Source organism: Pseudophryne corroboree, chromosome 9 (assembly GCF_028390025.1).
Source record: "Pseudophryne corroboree isolate aPseCor3 chromosome 9, aPseCor3.hap2, whole genome shotgun sequence".
Taxonomy (NCBI): Eukaryota; Metazoa; Chordata; class Amphibia; order Anura; family Myobatrachidae; genus Pseudophryne; species Pseudophryne corroboree.
In genome coordinates, this window is record NC_086452.1 from 157742212 (window position 1) to 157756460 (window position 14249).

The following is a 14249-nucleotide window of genomic DNA, read 5'->3' on the forward strand; positions in this document are numbered from 1 at the left end:
CAAAGAGCGTTCTTTGGATGTGGTAAGGGCTCTCCGTGTTTATGTAGAGAGGACTGCCTCTATCAGGAGGTCAGATTCTCTTTTTGTACTGTTTGGTTTCCACAAACATGGCTGGCATGCAAATAAGCAAACCTTGGCCAGATGGATTAGAATGGTGATTGCACAAGCTTATGCGCAGGCTGGACTCCCAGCTCCTGCTGCTATTAAAGCCCATTCTACTCGGTCTGTTGGGCCTTCTTGAACGGCCCACCATGGTGCGTCCGCAGAAAATTTGTGCAAGGCGGCACCATGGTCCTCAGTGAACACGTTTATTAGGTTCTATGCCTTTGATACTTCTGCCTCCCAGGATGCTTCTTTTGGACGCCGGGTTCCAACACCTGCTAGGGTGTGTCCCCTCCCTTGAGGAACTGCTTTAGAACATCCCCAATGGTTTCCTGTGGAAAGCAATGTATCCTGCTGCAGAAAAGGAGTGTTATGGTAGACTTACCATGGTTAACACTTTCTGCAAGGTACATTGGTTCCACAGGGCACCCACCCTGACGCACCGTGGCTCTATGTGACTAACATCTGCCTTCTCTCTTGCTTGCTCCTGCATTTGACTGGTTAACGGAACTGAGCTCCAGTGCCTGGAGGCGGGGTTTGTAGAGGAGGCCCCAATGCATCCTGGTACAGCCTAAAGCTTTAGTCTATTGATGCCTCTGGATCAAGATCCACTCTACACCTCAATGTTTTCCTGTGGACCCAATGTACCTCACAGAAAGAGTCTTAACCATGGTAAGTCTACTATGCTGCTGGGGAGCAGCGTTGGATATAGTTAGTGCGTGGTAATACACTATTATCTGTTGGGGAGCAGGGTTGGATATAGTTTCATTACTTACAATTTGTTTTATACTGTACATGTTCCAGCACTCACAATTGTTTGTTGGTTGTATTTAGGCCGCACACACCGTTTCACATCAAGCCACTGGCCAGCATTACAAGTTTGATGTGTCTGCAGATAAAGCGGGTGGCATGAGTTGGTGGATAGTGCAGAAAAATAATTAAACCTTCTCCATAATGTGAAAAAACAAATACTTGGTAAACTGCTGGCCCAAACAAAGCAGTGATCGCCTGAAGCCTTTATGGCTCCACCAGTCGCCCACATTATTTCAAGCAAGCTTTTATGAAAAGCAGTAGTAGGAGGGCAATCTAATGTGAAGGCTGATTCAACTTGCCAGTGTTCCTTCAGATAAAACCAAATGTAATTGCAAGGGATCCGGATTGAAAGTCGACAGTAACTAGGTCGACAATGTCTAGGTCGACCACTATTTGTCGACAGTAACTAGGTCGACAGGGTGTCTAGGTCGACAGGGTCTTTAGGTCGACATGTTCTAGGTCGACAGGTCAAAAGGTCGACATTAGTTTTTCACATTTTTTTTTCTTTTTTTTAACCTTTTCATACTTAACGATCCACGTGGACTACGATTGGAATGGTAATCTGTGCCGAGCGAAGCGGTAGCGGAGCGAAGGCACCATGCCCGAAGCATGGCGAGCGAACGCGGTGCACTAATTGGGGTTCCCGGTCACTCTACGAAGAAAACGACACCAAAATAACATTAAAAACTCATGTCGACCTTTTGACCTGTCGACCTAGAACATGTTGACCTAAAGACCCTGTCGACCTAGATACTGTCGAACAATAGTGGTCGACCTAGACATTGTCGACCTAGTTGCTGTCGACTTTCAATACCACACACAATTGCAAAGGGCTTTTTTATTAACTGTATCTGTTTGCTAGACTAGAACTCTATAAAAATGTACAATGTCAATGGGGTATTCTGCTAATTGCTGAAATTTGGGTAGAACAGTTGTCAGCCCCATGTACGATGATTCTGGTGACACGATTATCTGTCAGACACCAGACTAGAGAGATCTGCTGGAGATATGGGTCTTTGAAAAACTATTCCTGACATGTGCACGCAGTCACCCTATCTATCCTGCTCCTGTGCTTATTCTGCCATCTACACAACTGCTACTGTGTGTACTGGCAATCAGCAGGGGACTCTTATCGCTGACACAACTGTGTTGTAATGCTGAGGTGTTAAACAAGAAACTATAAGGAGTAAAGGGAAGCAGGATGGAGGATGATTGTCTCCTGATTTTTTTTTTTTTTATGTCGACATGTTTTTTTTAGTTAATCTGTTTAAGACATCCAGAATAAAGCCAAGCATGTCAAGCAAAGATGCTTACATTAGTCTAGCTTGTACTTTGCTGGTTGCTAGGCTTAGTGGGGAACTTGCATATTATTGCAATACAATCTGAAAATAGATAATAGCAGGGCTAGGGTTCCTTTTCTGTGAAAATAAAACCTTTAAATAAAGACTTGGGCTGCTATGGCTGAAGCAAACGAAGTCACAGTATCTGCTTCATTTGTTGCATTAATATACATACAGCCCATAACTCTCTCTCTTGTCTGATAATTAGCTAAAGTTTTTCCTATTTCCTAAATACTATTTACATACACAGTAATGTGCAAATGTTTTAGGCAGGTGTGGAAAAAATGCTGCAAAGTAAGAATGCTTTAAAAAAAAAATAGAAATGTTAATAGTTTATTTTTTATCAATTAACAAAATGCGAATGAACAGAAGATAAAGCTAAATTAATATTTGGTGTGACCACCCTTTGCTTCAAAACAGCATCAATTCTTCTACGTATACTTGCACACAGTTTTTGAAGGAACTTGGTGGGGAGGTTGTTCCAAACATCTTGAAGAACTAATTACAGATCTTCTGTGGCTGTAGGCTTGCTCAAATCCTTCTGCCTCTTCATGTAATCCCAGACAGACTGAACAATGTTTTCTACCAACAAAGTATTTAAGACTTGGACACCAGAAAATAATAAAAAAAAATATATATTTCTCTAACGTCCTAGGGGATGCTGGGGACTCCGTAAGGACCATGGGGATAGACGGGCTCCGCAGGAGACATGGGCACTTTAAGAAAGACTTTAGGTCTGGGTGTGCACTGGCTCCTCCCTCTATGCCCTCCTCCAGAACTCAGTTTGATACTGTGCCCAGAGGAGATGGGTGCACTTCAGGGAGCTCTCCTGAGCTTCCTGACAGAATATTTGTTTTTTGTTTTTTATTTTCAGGGAGCCTGCTGGCAACAGACTCCCTGCATCGAGGAACTGAGGGGGGAGAAGCAGACCTACTTCTGTGAGTTTCAAGGCTCTGCTTCTTAGGCTACTGGACACCATTAGCTCCAGAGGGATTGGTACGCAGGTCTCAACCTCGCCGTCCGTCCCAGAGCCGCGCCGCCCTCCCCCTCGCAGAGCCGGAAGATAGAAGCCGGGTGAGTATGAGAAGAAAAGAAGACTTCAGAGGCGGCAGAAGACTTCATGATCTTCACTGAGGTAACGCACAGCACTGCAGCTGTGCGCCATTGCTCCCATACACCTCACACGCGGCAGTCACTGTAAGGGCGCAGGGGGGGCGCCCTGGGCAGCATATAGACCTCTTTTGGCAAAAATAAGTATATGTACAGCTGGGCACTGTACATATATAAGAGCCCCCGCCAAGTTTTGAAATTTTCAGCGGGACAGAAGCCTGCCGCCGAGGGGGCGGGGCTTCTCCCTCAGCACTCACCAGCGCCATTTTTTCTCCACAGCACCACTGAGAGGAAGCTCCCCGGACTCTCCCCTGCTTACACCACGGTAGACAGAGGGTTTTAAAGAGAGGTGGGGGCACAAATTTGGCGCATATTGTATATGTAAACAGCGCTATCTGGGTAAACATAATATTATTTGTGGTTTTGTCCTGGATCATACAGCGCTGGGGTGTGTGCTGGCATACTCTCTCTCTGTCTCTCCAAAGGGCCTGGTGGGGAAACTGTCTTCAGATAAGAGGTTCCCTGTGTGTGTGTTGTGTCGGTACGCATGTGTCGACATGTCTGAGGTAGAAGGCTCACCTAGAGAGGAGGGGGAGCGTATGAATGTGAGGTCTCCGGCGGTGCCGACACCTGACTGGGTGGATATGTGGAATGTTTTAAGTGCTAGTGTGAACTTATTGCACAAGAGATTAGACAAAGCTGAGGCTAAGGAACAGTCAGGGAGTGAACCCGTGTCTGTCCCTATGTCGCCGGGACCTTCAAGGTCTCAGAAGCGCCCACTATCCCAAATAGCAGACACTGATACCGACACGGATTCGGACTCCAGTGTCGACTACGATGATGTAAAGTTACAGCCGAAAGTGGCAAAATGTATTCGATATATGATTATTGCAATAAAAGAAGTGTTGCATATCACAGAGGAACCCCCTGTCCCTGACACGAGGGTACACATGTATAAGGGAAAAAAGCCCGAGGTAACTTTTCCCTCCTCGCATGAGTTGAACGAATTATGTGAAAAAGCTTGGGAATCTCCAGACAAAAAACTGCAGATTCCCAAAAGGATTCTTATGGCGTATCCTTTCCCGCCAACGGACAGGGTACGGTAGGAATCCTCCCCTAAGGTGTACAAAGCGTTGACACTCTTGTCAAAAAAGATAGCGCTGCCGTCACAAGATACGGCTACCCTCAAGGATCCTGCAGACCGCAAGCAGGAGATTACCTTGAAATCCATTTACACACATTCTGGTACATTACTCAGACCGGCAATTGCGTTGGCCTGGGTTTGTAGCGCGATAGCAGCATGGACAGATTCCTTATCGGCGGAGATTGAGACCCTAGATAAGGATACCATTTTATTGACCCTAGGCCATATAAAGGATGCGGTCTTATATATGAAGAATGCTTAAAGAGACATTAGTTTACTGGGTTCCAGAATAAACGCCATGTCAATCTCTGCTAGACGAGTCCTCTGGACCCGGCAGTGGACCGGTGATGCCGACTCAAAAAGACATTTGGAGGTTTTACCTTACAAGGGGGCAGGTAAATCGATTTTTTTGCCTTATGTTCCCTCACAACCTAAGAAAGCGCCACATTATCAAATGCAGTCCTTTCGTTCAAATAAAAGCAGAAGAGTGCGTGGATCGTCCTTTCTCGCCAGAGGTAAGGGCAGAGGTAAAAAGCTGCATAGCACAGCTAGTTCCCAGGAACAGAAATCCTCCCGGCTTCTGCAAAATCCACCGCATGACACTGGGGCTCCGCTGGGGGAGCCCGCCCCAGTGGGGGCACGTCTTCGACTTTTCAGCCACATCTGGGTTCACTCACAGGTGGATCCCTGGGCAATAGAAATTGTTTCTCAGGGATACAAGCTGGAATTCGAAGAGGTGCCTCCTCGCCGGTTTTTCAAATCGGCTCTACCGACTTCTCTCCTAGAAAGGGAAATAGTGTTAAATGCTATTCACAAATTGTGTCAACAGGTGGTGGTCGAAGTTCCCCTGCTTCAGAGAGGGAAGGGAATACTACTCCACCCTGTTTGTAGTTCCGAAACCGGACGGTTCGGTCAAACCCATAATGAATTTAAAATCACTGAACCTATACTTAAAACGGTTCAAGTTCAAAATGGAATCGCTCAGAGCGGTCATCGCCAGCCTGGAAGGGGGGGATTTTTTTGTATCCCTGGACATAAAGGATGCATACCTTCATGTTCCCATATATCCACCTCATCAGGCGTACCTGAGATTTGCGGTACAGGATTGTCATTACCAATTTCAGACGTTGCCGTTTGGGCTTTCCACGGCCCCGAGGATTTTCACAAAGGTAATGGCGGAAATGATGATGCTACTGCGCAAGCAGGGTGTCACAATTATCCCGTACTTGGACGATCTCCTCATAAAAGCGAGATCACGAGAGAAGTTACTGAACAGTGTGTCACTTTCAGTGAAGGTGTTACGGCAACACGGCTGGATTCTCAACATCCCGAAGTCTCCGCTGGTTCCTACGACTCATCTGAGCTTCTTGGGCATGGTTCTGGAAACAGACCAGAAAAAGGTTTTTCTCCCGATAGAAAAGGCTCAGGAACTCATGACTCTAGTCAAGGACCTATTGAAGCCAAAACAAGTGTCTGTGCATCATTGCACTCAAGTCCTGGGGAAAATGGTGGCATCATACGAGGCCATTCCCTTCGGCAGGTTCCATGCAAGGACTTTCCAATGGGATCTATTGGACAAGTGGTCCGGATCACATCTACAAATCCATCAGCGGATCACCCTGTCCCCCAGGGCCAGGGTATCTCTCCTGTGGTGGCTGCAGAGTGCTCACCTTTTGGAAGGACGCAGGTTCGGCATTCAGGATTGGATCCTGGTGACCACGGACGCGAGCCTCAGAGGGTGGGGAGCAGTCACAAAGGGAAGAAACTTCCAAGGACTCTGGACAAGTCAAGAGACGTATCTTCACATAAACATCCTGGAACTGAGGGCCATATACAACGCCCTACGTCAGGCGGAGTACTTACTTCGCGACCAACCAGTTCTGATCCAGTCAGACAACATCACCGCAGTGGCTCATGTAAACCGCCAAGGCGGCACAAGGAGCAGAGTGGCAATGGCGGAAGCCACCAAGTTTCTTCGCTGGGCGGAAAATCATGTAAGCGCACTGTCAGCTGTGTTCATTCCAGGAGTGGACAACTGGGAAGCAGACTTCCTCAGCAGACACGACCTGCATCCAGGGGAGTGGGGACTTCATCAGGAAGTCTTCGCACAGATTGCAAGTCGGTGGGGACTGCCCCAGATAGACATGATGGCATCCCGTCTCAACAAAAAGCTACAGAAGTATTGCGCCATATCAAAAGATCCTCAGGCGGTAGCACTAGACGCCCTAGTGACACCGTGGGTGTTCCAGTCGGTTTATGTGTTTCCTCCTCTTCCTCTCATACCCAAGGTATTGAGAATAATAAGAAAAAGAGGAGTGAGAACAATTCTCATTGTTCCAGATTGGCCAAGAAGGACCTGGTATCCGGATCTGCTGGAAATGCTCACAGAAGATCCGTGGCCTCTTCCTCTACGACAGGACCTGTTACAACAGGGGCCATGTCTGTTCCAAGACTTACCGCGGCTGCGTTTGACGGCATGGTGGTGGAACGCCGGATCCTAGCGGAAAAAGGAATTCCGGATGAGGTCATTCCTACGCTGATAAAGGCTAGGAAGGACATGACAGCTAAACATTATCACTGTATACGGCGAAAATATGTTTCTTGGTGTGAGGCCAGGAATGCTCCTACGGAAGAATTCCATCTGGGCCGTTTCCTACACTTCTTACAGACTGGAGTGAATTTGGGCCTAAAGTTAGGATCCATTAAGGTTCAGATTTCTGCCTTATCCATTTTCTTTCAAAAAGAATTGGCTTCTCTCCCAGAAGTGCAGACTTTTGTAAAGGGAGTGCTGCATATTCAGCCTCCTTTTATACCTCCGGTGGCGCCTTGGGACCTTAACGTGGTGTTGAGTTTCCTTAAGTCGCACTGGTTTGAACCACTTCAAACGGTGGAGTTAAAGTATCTCACTTGGAAGGTGGTCATGTTATTAGCCTTGGCTTCGGCTAGGCGAGTGTCGGAATTGGCGGCTTTGTCTCATAAAAGTCCCTATCTGGTTTTCCATATGGATAGGGCGGAATTGCGGACCCGTCCTCAATTCTTGCCTAAGGTGGTGTCATCCTTTCATATGAACCAACCTATTGTGGTGCTTGTGGCTACACGAGATTTGGAGGATTCTGAATCCCTTGAAGTAGTCAGGGCTTTGAAAATTTATGTTGCCAGAACGGCTAGAGTCAGGAAAACGGAAGCTCTGTTTGTCCTGTATGGGGCCAGCAAGGCTGGCGCCCCTGCTTCGAAGCAGACTATTGCTCGCTGGATCTGTAATACCATCCAGCAGGCGCATTCTACGGCTGGATTGCCGTTACTAAAATCAGTCAAGGCCCATTCCACTAGGAAGGTGGGCTCGTCTTGGGCAGCTGCCCGAGGGGTCTCAGCACTGCAACTGTGCCGAGCTGCTACTTGGTCAAGTTCAAACACATTTGCAAAATTCTATAAGTTTGATACCCTGGCTGAGGAGGACCTAAGGTTTGCTCAATCGGTGCTGCAGAGTCATCCGCACTCTCCCGCCCGTTTGGGAGCTTTGGTATAATCCCCATGGTCCTTACGGAGTCCCCAGCATCCTCTAGGACGTTAGAGAAAATAAGATTTTAAACCTACCGGTAAATCTTTTTCTCGTAGTCCGTAGAGGATGCTGGGCGCCCGTCCCAAGTGCGGACTACTTCTGCGAGACTTGTATATAGTTTTGCTTACATAAGGGTTATGTTATAGTTCCATCGGGTTGGACTGATGCTACGTTATTTTTTCATGCTGTTAACTGTTTACTTGATACACAAGTTATACGGTGTGATTGGTGTGGCTGGTATGACTCTTGCCCTTGGGTTAACAAAAATCCTTTCCTCGTACTGTCCATCTCCTCTGGGCACAGTTTCTCTAGCTGAGGTCTGGAGGAGGGGCATAGAGGGAGGAGCCAGTGCACACCCAGACCTAAAGTCTTTCTTAAAGTGCCCATGTCTCCTGCGGAGCCCGTCTATCCCCATGGTCCTTACGGAGTCCCCAGCATCCTCTACGGACTACGAGAAAAAGATTTACTGGTAGGTTTAAAATCTTATTTTTTCAATGCTATTTGACCTGTTTAGTTGAGCTGCACATATGGGATGCTGTTACAATACCGCTAGTCGGGATCTCGGATGTCAGAGTGCCGACGCCGGAATTCCCGACTAGCGGTGAAATGCTGCAGCCGGAATCCCGGTGCCACAGGCTTTTCTCCCTCTATGGGTGTTCACGACACTCATAGAAGGAGAATATAACCTGTGGTGAGTGCAGCGAGCCGCTGTACCCGCAACGTGGTGAGCCCACAAGGGGCTTTCTAGCGCTTGCCACGCTGCCAGCATGCTGGTGGTTGGGATCCCACCTGCTGGTTTTTCATACTGATACCTCACATATACATGATCCATCTGTCACCAATGAATATAGTTAGAAAACATCCTACAGTATGTATATTGGCTGCATGAAATCCTTATGGCTGATCTCTCCTGCAAGTCCAAACTGAAGTGAAAAGTCACAACTGTCAGTCACCGGCAGAGTTCCATAGTAACATAGTGGCCAGAACAAATTTGTAGAAAATGTGGAAACCTATAAATGATCCATATGAATATTTCTATCTATCTATATATAAAAACAGGAAATCACTGCGTTCTGTCACAGGGCGGACTGTCAGTCTGGTAACAAGTGGAAAGTGGAGGCAGTGATCCTGTATTAACCACTTGCCTGGCATGGTCGCATCAGATGCGACCATGCCTGCAAGTGCTCTATCTGACCTGGTTGCACAGGATGCGACCAGTCAGATAGAGAGTGTTAGCAGCGGCAGAGAAGAGAAACTTCCCTCCGCTGCTGCTGTCAGAGGGACCGGAAGGTCCCTCTGCCTCCCTGCGCTCTCCCCCTGTGTCTGCCGTGCTGCTGATCGGTCAGCACGGCAGAATCCCCCACTCCAGCGGCTGCAGACAATGGCAGCCGCTGGGGAGTGTAAATTAACCCTCCCAAACCACCCCCAGACCCGCCTTGTGTACAATGGGGCAAAAAAGTATTTGGACAGCCACCGATTGTGCAAGTTGACCCACTTAAAAAGATGAGAGAGGTCTATAGTTTCCGTCATAGGTACACTTCAACTGTGAGAGACAGAATCTGGAGAAGAAGAAAAAAACAGAAAATCACATTGTATGATTTTTAAACAATTTACTTGTATATTCTTGTGGAAAATAAATATTTGGACACCTACCAAGCAGCAAGATTTCTGGCTCTCACAGACCTGTTACTTCTTCTTAGAGAAGCTCTTCTATCTTCCACTCGTTACCTGTATAAATGACACCTGTTTGAACTGTATAAAAGACACCTGTCCACACCTTCAAACAGTCAGACTGCTACCTCTCCACCATGGCCAAGACCAGAGAGCTGTCTAAGGACACCAGGGGCAAAATTGTAGAGCTGCACAAGGCTGGGATGAGCTACTCGACAATAGGCAAGCAGCTTAGTGAGAAGAGATCAACTATTGGCACAATTATTAAAAAATGGAAGAAATACAAGATCACTGACAGTCTCCCTCGACCTGGGGCTCCATGCAAGATCTCACTTCGTGGGGTATCAATGATCTTGAGAATGGTGAGCAATCATCCCAGAACTACACAGGGGGACCTGGTCAATGACCTCAAGAGAGCTGGGACCACAGTCACAAAAGTTACCATTAGTAACACACTACGTCATCATGGATTGAAACCTTACAGCGCCTGTAAGGTCCCCCTGCTTAAGCCAGCACATGTCCAGGCCCGCCTAAAGTTTGCCAGTGACCATCTGGATGATCCAGAGGAGGATTGAGAGAATGTAATGTGGTCAGATGAGAGCAAAATCAAACTTTTTGGTATAAACTCCACTCGCCGTGTTTGGAGGGAGAAGAATGATGAATGGCATCCCAAGAACACCATACCCACTGTGAAGCATGGGGGTGGAAACATCATGCTTTGGGGCTGCTTTTCTGCAAAGGGGACAGGACGACTGATCCGTATTAAGGAGAGGATGAATGGGGCCATGTATCATGAGATTTTGGGCAAAAACCTCCTTCCCTCTGTAAAGCATTGAAGATGGAACGTGGCTGGGTCTTCCAGCATGACAATGACTCCAAACACACCGCCCGGGCAACTAAAGAGTGACTCCGTAAGAAGCATTTCAAGGTCCTGGAGTGGCCTAGCCAGTCTCCAGACCTCAACCCAATAGAAAATCTGGAGGGAGTTGAAAGTCCGTGTTGCCCGGCGACAGCCCCAAAACATGACAGATCTAGAGAAGATGTGCATGGAAGAGTGGGCCAAAATACCTGCTACAGTGGGGGCAAACCTGGTCAAGAACTACAGGAAACGTTTGACCTCTGTAATTGCCAACCGAGGTTATATTACAAAGTATTGAGTTATGGTGTGTACACACGGTGAGATTTTTTCTTTTGATTTTGACAATATAGTCCAAATCGATAGAAAAGATAGTGCAAATCGCAAGGTGTTATGCCGCTTGCGATCCCGATGCGTGGTCCCGCCAGGTCGGTATCGCAAGAAAAGATAGACTGTGCAGGCAAGTCCATCCTTGCTAGATCAGTGTACAATCTAGTTCATCTCGCATAAGTCAATTAAATCTCACATAAGCCAAAATCGTAAGCACACATAGTCCATATCTCAAGAAAAGTTAGTCAAAATCAGTGGTGCTGGGCTTTGGGGAGTTCAGGGGAAATCGCAAAGTGGAAATCGGGCATAGCAAGGATCTCACCGTGTGTACACACCATTAAACTTTTTGATTGTCCAAATATTTATTTTCCGCAAGAATATACAAATAAATTGTTTAAAAATCATACAATGTGATTTCCTAGTTGTTGTTTTTTTAGATTCCGTCTCTCACAGTTGAAGTGTACCTATGATGGAAATTACAGACCTCTCTGATCATTTTAAGTGGATCAACTTGCACAATCGGTGGCTATCCAAATACTTTTTTGCCCCACTGTACCTGCAGACTGTCCCGGGTTTCAAAATGAAAACCGCAATGTTCCCGATCGATGTTTCAATGTTTTTAATATTAAAAAAAAAAAAACTATTTTTAACAACAAAAAATCCTTTTTTTTTTTCAGCTAAAATCATTTGGGATAGGGGTAAATTCATGTTCTTCACCTAATTCACTCATTAAAAAAAAACAGGCAATTTCGGAGCGGTTTTCGGCTAAATAAATTGTCAGTTAAGTGGTTAAACCATGTCCTCTATATTAGGAGACCACCTCTCAGAATATACAGTATGTTCCATATATTTTTCTTTGAGTTAACTTCATAGTGTAAATGTTAAAACTATCCAGTATTGTGCTAAATCTCCTCCTTCACCAGCCTGAATTACCTGCACACGATGTTTGGGGCAGTCACATATTAATGAACGATCTCTTACTTTGGTTTGTAGACTAATTATGTCATAACAAAATCATCAAAGCCTATAAAATGTGGGTACTGAGCAGATGTAATAACTCAGAGGCATGACAAATTCTAAATCCCAAATGGTTAATGTACAGTATTGGTTACTTGGCTGGTGTCTACTTCATAAGGTGGAAGTACTTTGGCATCAAGGAAAATGCTGGTGGGTAAAGGCATGTCTATATGCCACACTTTAATGCAAATTTTTATCCTTAAGCAAGGTTAGTAAATAATCATTAAAACCAGAGTGACCTATCTGACAATGTCTTCCATTGTCTACTCTTCCTAAACAAACAAAAGCCAATTGATGACTAGTTGCCATGGTTCCTACATCCGACAAAATCCCAACACCCTTTGCCCTGGAGTCCTTCTACCCAGTTTAAAAAAACAAAAAAACAATATAATGAGAGAGTCTTTTTAGTTTTATGCTGTTTATTAAGTAGTAATGAAATATACAGATTATTTTTTTTGCTGCATGTAGTTGACCCTTGCAGGCTCCCACCTCCAATCTCCTTTGAGTGAAGATTCTGGATTCCTGGAGATAGCTTTGGCAAATATCAGTCTCGCGTTGAACTGTGGTTTGTACACCCTTACCCTCACTAGAGGGGGTCCAGGATGGAGGAGCCCTTCTATTCCTAAAGTAGCCTGTCACAATAAGGGTTACAACTTCATAAAATAGACAGCTTGTCTTGCCCCTCTGTCCAAGAGGCCAAATACCAGGACGTTGAAGATCCAGTCTCTGGGGAGACTTCATCTTTAGCTTGTGGGAAAGCCCTTGCATCCTAAAGGTGCTTAAGGTTCCAGTGGCCAGGGAGCAATGGACACCTCCTATCTCTGAAGAAGGGTCTTAAGACACAAGCCTTCAGTGGGCTATGGAGTGTTGCATTTATTTGTGCTGAGGGTTGCGAGTAGCCACTGGGGCAGATTCAATTAAGTTGCAGGGCTTCCACTCGGCTGCAGCTATGCCCTGAGCTATTCAATTACAGTTAGCTACCCTGCGCAGTACACCCCAGACAGTACACTTAATACAGTTAGCCTCAGGATCTGTGCGGAAAAATCCGCATTAAATGCACCTCCTAATTCCATAGCTCCAGGCACTTAACCCAGGAGCTATAAATTAACGCCCGTTAGCCTCTGGTTTACAGTGCATGGAAATTGTAAAGTGATTGAATAGCTCCATGCATTAAACCAGGGATCTGTAGCCACGGCTAATTGAATCTGCCCTTTAAATAGCTGCTGATCTTTTAAGTATATGGTGGGTCTGTGAGGCCTGAGTGATTAATGGTATTTTCTTTTGGAACGAAACTGAAGCTCCCAAGGAAAGCTTTGGCTACCTAATGGAAAAGTGGCCCCACGTAGTCTGGCAGTGAATATGGATCTGAAGACTTTTGTTCCCTAAAAGATATGGCTTCTGCGATCAGGGAGCAGAGGGAACCTATATGTTTGGGGGATTGCCTAGGACACTGTTTTCCCACATAGGTTTGGTGAGTTAAGAGTACTGCAATTCAAGTTAATAAAAAAAATTAGCATGGTACTGTCCTAAGACAGGCAACCCCTGTCTAACTGGACAGCCTACTTTGGTGTTATGGTTAGAGGGCCAACAGCGCAGTTCTTTGTTTTATAACGTGAGGTATACAGATAAGAGGGATGCAATACTATAGTGACACACAGATTAGTAAGGCACTGAGAATGCTTTTCACTTTTATTTCTCTAACGTCCTAGTGGATGCTGGGGACTCCGTAAGGACCATGGGGAATAGACGGGCTCCACAGGAGACTGGGTACTCTAAAGAAAGATTTAGTACTATCTGGTGTGCACTGGCTCCTCCCTCTATGCCCCTCCTCCAGACCTCAGTTAGAATCTGTGCCCGGACAGAGCTGGGTGCTTTTAGTGAGCTCTCCTGAGCTTGCTAATAAGAAAGTATTTTAGTTAGGTTTTTTATTTTCAGAGAGCTTCTGCTGGCAACAGACTCTCTGCTACGTGGGACTGAGTGGAGAGAAGCAAACCTACTAACTGCGGCTAGGTTGCGCTTCTTAGGCTACTGGACACCATTAGCTCCAGAGGGATCGAACACAGGACCTGACCTTGTCGTCCGTTCCCGGAGCCGCGCCGCCGTCCCCCTCGCAGAGCCAGAAGACAGAAGCCGGCAGAAGCGGAGAAGACATCGGAATCGGCGGCAGAAGACTCCTGTCTTCACATGAGGTAGCGCACAGCACTGCAGCTGTGCGCCATTGCGCCCACACTAACCCACACACTCCAGTCACTGTAGGGTGCAGGGCGCAGGGGGGGCGCCCTGGGCAGCAATTGATACCTCCTGGCG